Below are 6484 nucleotides of genomic sequence, written 5' to 3' on the forward strand. Positions count from 1 at the left end.
TAGGATATGATTAATTATTTTTTTTATATAATTATATTTATAAATTACGTGATGTTTATTTTTTTTAAATTTAGTGATTATAAGGAGTGTAATATGTAATTTAAAAAAGATTCAAACATATTCTTATAGACACCTCGGATGCTTTTGCCATGTTATGTCATGTAATGAGCTTGTCAATCCACCAAGTTTGGCCACACAGTCGAGCTAAGAATTTTATGTTTGACAATCCTTTGCTTTCTGCCTTTGTTGAGCAGTGGAGGCCTAAAACCCGTAATTTCTACCTTTCATTGGGTGGTTGCAACCATCTGATACGGGATATACACATGCAAATTAAAAGTTAATTCTGACATTTTCAACCCTAATTCCTCAACTTTATCAAATGCAATAAACGAATGCGAGGCTCCAGTATCATAAAAAACAACCAATATTTTTTCACCAAATAAACAGTTACCTATCATCAAAGAATCCGTCTTAGCAGCATCACTGGCATTCACAGCAAACACTCAGCCTTATTGATTTTGACCCGTATTTAGATTCCTCCCACGAGGGCAATCATTCACCGCGTGTCCAGGAAATCCACATGTAAAGCACCCACCTATACCCATCTTGCATGAGTTATAAGGATGAAAACGCCCGCAACGGCTACAAATGGAATCTGGCGAAATCTTACTATGTTTACATCTTCCTTTGGCATGCTGGTACTGATCATAGTTGTTCCTCCTAAAGCCCCCTTGATCTTGAGGGTGTTGAGGTGTGTATCCACCCCTCTTAAAGTTCTGACCTCTCAGCTAAAAGTACTTGCCTCGTCTTCTATTGTTGTTTCTTCCTCTAGGATCTCTTGCTAGTGCCACCTTCTTAGCGAACTCCTCAACCACTCGGGCCTTGTTCACCGATTTGGAAAACACTCGAATATCCAAAGGAGTCACAACCATCATGATGTTGTCCCTCAATCCTCCTTGGTACTTTATACACTTTCAACTCTCATAGGATTTTGGGACACCTTGACATACCCTAGAGAACCTACAGGGCTCCTCAAACTGACTAGTGTAATTGGCCACAGGCAATGAGCCTTGCTTTAGCTGCATAAGCTCTAACTCCTTAGCTTCTCTTACTGATTCAGGAAAGTATTTCTTGTAGAAATCCGTTTGAAATACATCCCAAGGAATGTCGGCATTCTGAAGCTGTAGTAATCGGTATTATCCTTGCCACCAGTACTGAGACTCTCCTAAAAATTGGTACACCGAAAACTCCACAAATTAGTTGTTAGGGACATGCTGGGCTTGCATGGCATGCTCCATGGCTTGGAACCAATTGTCTGCTTCGGTAGGGTTGGTCAACCCTCTGAAAGTTAGTAGATGAACCTTGAGAAATGAAGCCAAGGTCACCGGAACACCTCCCAAGTTATTACCGTCTCCTTTTCCATTTCAGTCTCCATTCCCATTTCCATTTCCGTTTCCCGTCAATTGACCCATCCTTTCCACGGCTTGCATAGTCGCAGCAGCATTGGCTTGCATAGTATTTGCCAAATTGGTCATTGCCGCCATGAACTCGGCATGGTTGTCGGCCGGTTGTTCATTTTCAGTTTCGCCCTGTGTACTGATACGATTTCATCCGCGAGTAGCCATTAGGGTTCCTGTCTACACCAAACAGTCGATATCAAGGTGATCAGTCTCAATATCAAAAGTCTAGTGCTTCAGTTATCCCAAAAAGGCACTCACAAAAGCATGTTAAACATATATCAAGCAGATAACCTAAATAACATGAAAGAAAAAGACACAGAGTATGCAATGAAGCACAATCGGTCCATCCTTCAGGCTCACGAGGATAAACCGCTCTGATACCACTAAATGTAATACCCTAATTGCCCTAAACCTTATCTCATGCCGTAAAGCAAATGATAATTAAAGGTCACGACAATTTTAAGTCTTATACGATATTATATATATAGAAGAGATAGTAATTCTAGAAGCCTAGTGAAGAAATAAGATAAAAAATAGAGTTACAAAAGCACGAAACGATCACACGAAGCTACAAGCATAAAGACACATGATATAGATACAAGATAACAAGGCATATGTAGATATATTAGTATAATAGTCATAAAATACTAGCCGTAGCCTGTGGAGTTTAAGCCGACTAGTTATATACAGACATAACAGAGTTCTGAAAGTTAAAATAGCATATACAATATCTCTCTCAAAGTTAGCCTCTAAGGCAAGTAAAGATACAAAAGTCTAAAACAAATATCCAAAAGAAATCCAAAAGATGCTAAAGATCCTCTGCTCTGTCACCATCACGCAACTCACTGAGGTGGGTATGACCTGCATCTGAAAAACAACAACGAAATATGGTATGAGAACCGGAGGTTCTTAGTATGGTAATAGTGCCCAGTAATATAAGATATAAGATTCCGGGACGCCAGAGGCAATCCTGAAACTTCATATCAAGCATAAGATTCAACTAAAAATTAACTTTAATTAAATCCTTAAATAGGTCATCTAACTTAGGGGATTTCTAATCTAACAATTTCACCGATGTCCCACAACCTTCGCCAGCCTAACCTCCATGCGATCCCATCGCCACTACCTTCCGAACCTCCTCAATCCCAGTAGAAAACACAACTAATAGCATTACAAGTGAAACACAAGTATAATCATGTATATCAAGTAGTTCAAGAAGCAATTAAGCATGTTATACAATTAGGCAAACAATGCAAGTTAGCAAAGCAAGCAATCATATAGAATATGCACATGATAAATGCCTGTCCTATTTGGCTATGATATCACATTGTCGGTTCAACTGTCAACCCGATATATTCCCATGGGAATGTCGACTTTCGATCATGAATATAAGTGGGATCCCCCACAAATATAGTGTCGAGCACACTACCCACGAATATAGTGTCGGGCACACTCTTGTGATCTGAAAGGATGCGAGTGGGATACTCTGCCACAGACTTCACATCTCAACATAAGCAAAATTAACAACCGTCCTTATGCCGCCGTCGTGACCTTGACAAGTGGGATTAACCACCGTCTTGGCCAGGCGCATAGCGTCTCAACAATATCAGTATAAAATAATATATCAGTACATAATTCCACAACTCATCACATTAATCATCATTACAGTACTCTGTCATCTCACTCAATTAATCCATCCTCAGTACCCCATAAACCTAAGTCTCCATCTTCTAAATTCATACAGAAATTCACTAAATTAAGTCACTAACTCATCTTTAGTAATACCACTAGATAATATTCTTAAACAGCACTTAAGGAATGTTTGGAAAGCTAGAGAACCTTGCAAAATGAAAAAAAAATGATTTTTTAGCAAAATAGGGATCTCACGTACACAAGTCCTTGTCTCGCGTACGTATGCATGAAATATTGAGTGTTTGTGTACGTGGCACCCTGTTCGCGTACACGAGTATCCAAATCCGAATGGAATGCTCGTGTCGCGTGTTGAAGCTTGCGTATGCAAGGGTCAAAATTTTGGTAGTTCGCATATGTATGCCATGCCCGCGTACATGAGATGCCCAACCCGAATAGAATGCTTGCGTCGCATGCACTGTGTCGCGTACGCAACTCTCACCAGATTAGAAAATTTTAAAATTTGCAGAATTTTAGTTTTAAACACCAAACTTTAAACATTCATAACTTCCTCTACAAAACTCCATTTTTCTCAAACTTTGTATCATTTTAAAACTATTGAAATAACCTTTAATTTAAAAAAAAGTTCATCCAATTTCAAGGTTTAAGGCTCAAGTTATGATCTGCCAAAGTTCACCAAAAATAGTTTTTCACCAAAAATGACAATTCTCTAGTTTTCCAAAACTTCCAAAACCAAAACAACTCAAAAACAAACCTAAACATCATAAAACACTAATTCATACATCAATTTACCATTTCATAGCAATTATTATCCATTGAATACCCATTCTACTCATTCTTTTCCACCTCTTTCCACCACAATCACAACAAAGTCCAAAATTTCCAACTTAAAATCTCAATCATCAACAATTTGCACAGTGTCACTCATTATAAACATCATTCACCATATATCCTCATAATTGTCATGATTCAACCTTAATCTCAACAATCAATACCATAACATCATAAATCATCAAATAATTACAAACATCAAAATCACCATACATTATCATTCATAAATCGTCAACAATTAAATCCAAGCCTATCCTAAGTCCACTAGTCTAAGTGTCCAGAAATATTACATATTACATAGAGAAAACCAAAACCATATCTTGGCTGATTCCAATATGCACTAAACCACCAATATGATTGCAATCTAATCAATTCTTCAAGCTCCAAGCATCAACCATTCCACCAATCAACTCCAACAAGCATGAACAATCAAAATTTTCAAGCTATACATATTAATTTATCACAAATTAATTCTTAGGATTCCTAAATACACAATTTCACCAGCAAAAGTTTATTAGAACTAACGGACTCAGTGAGAGCTTCGTATTGCCACTGACGGCACGCGAATTGGCGTAACTCGAGTTATGGCCACGGAAGTGGAGAATGAATAGTGACACTCTCTCCTCCCTCTCTTCTCACTTGTGCAGCTGCACACTTTGTGTTTTTAGGATATGTTGCACTGAATAGGTTCATTAATGTGGGTTATATATGTTGGGCTTAGGCCCAATTTGGGCCAAGTCCAACCTATTAGCGTTTTTAGACCATTTGGCCCAACTTTGGACCAAACCTTTAAAATTAACGTCCGGTCTTCAACTTTAATTATTTTCCTAAATTTTTATATAGTTTTTACTGTTCTCACACAGTACTAGACAGATTTAAGTCTGTACTGTCGGCTAATTTACCGGTATGCGTTTTTACGCAATTTTTCGCAGAAAAATATATTTTCCAACTCAGAAAAATCTACTGAGTCAAAATATCATATTTAAATTTTCTAACTAATATTCTAAATTTTGGAACCTATTTTGGATAATTAAAATAATTAATTAAGCGATTAATTAATTGCGGTTCTTATAGTACGCAACAGTAGTGGGTCGTTCCACTTGCTCTAGGATAAACGGATAGTATGCAAGGGATTGTGGCTCAATCCTACTTACTCCACAAGGTGGTGCTTCTGTCCATGGTTCACCACCAGACATGTCGGGTTTGGCTGTATAACCGACACATGATATTGTCGGCCATAGAACAGACATGCATCATATGTACTTGTATATTTTGTTTGAGTATGCTTTGTTTTGGCTTGCCTAATTCTTTAACTGTAATTAACTTCTACTTGTCCTATCTGTTGTACTTGCTATCTATATTTTGTGTTTTTCTTGATTGTATTGTATGTGTTTGCATCTGAGAGACCCCTCATATGATGGAGGCGTGATGAGGGTTGTTCCACCCAGTGTTTAGGAGATGTGAAGGAAACGAAAAGTGAATAGTTAGATTAGAACTAGAATTTCTTAGATAGATTATCGAAATTTATGGTCTAGAAATAAATTTTAAGTTTGATTCAGAGTGTTGGAGTTCTAGGAATGTCTTTGGCTTTCTCTGAACCTTATATATTATCTATGTGGGCACCTTTACCATACTGAGAACTTTCGATTCTCATTCCATACATATATTGTTGTTTTTCAGATGCAAGTCGAGAGGCACCTCGTTGAGCATCTGCAGATTCCCTGTGCAAGCGAAGAATTTATTTTGGGTTGTGATATTTTGTGATTAAGCTATGTATATATATGTAGTTGTATTCTCTATCCTGTATATCGTGTATTTTATCCTTCCTAGAGGTTGACTGGAGAAACAGGTGTTTTTATCTTGTTTTTTTGGATGATTATAGGTTGTATATATGAATTTATATGTATATTCTGGCCGGCCTTAGTTTCCTAGGTCGAGTCTGGAGCTTGATATCTGTGTGTGTGCGATTTTCGGTTATGCTTTGTTTAACTTCCTCTTTAAGCCTCCTAGTTATAATTTTCTTCATCTATATTTATATACGTATTTTTATTTTAGAGGTTGTAATACCTCGCTACCTCTGGTTTACAACTTAAGCACAAAGCTTTGTGTGGTAGGGTGTTACATTTGGTGTACACTAAAATAAGTTACTAAAATTAGCTACCAGTGTAGAATATATATTAAAATATAAAATATATATTAAAAATAAATTAAACTATGCATGTATTTTATACACAAATATATAACGACTGATTTTTGTGTGCAACTGTTATTTTTGTTATACTAATTAGTAACTTATTTTTTTATGCACGTTCTTTTTGCCAATAGGAAAAAGAGTATTACTTGTAATTTAATATATTACTAATTTTACAATCAAAATGTGTCACATATCACTTCTTTATTACAATTGAAATTAAATCTTTCTCTCCAAAATTAAAGAGTTTTCTCTTCCTTTCTCTCCTTTTCTCTATCTCTCTCATTTTTTTACCCACTCTATCTCTCTCTTATATATCATTATCAATGACTAATTATAAATTTGACAATCA

Source organism: Arachis ipaensis, chromosome B03, assembly GCF_000816755.2.
Source record: "Arachis ipaensis cultivar K30076 chromosome B03, Araip1.1, whole genome shotgun sequence".
NCBI classification, from domain to species: domain Eukaryota; kingdom Viridiplantae; phylum Streptophyta; class Magnoliopsida; order Fabales; family Fabaceae; genus Arachis; species Arachis ipaensis.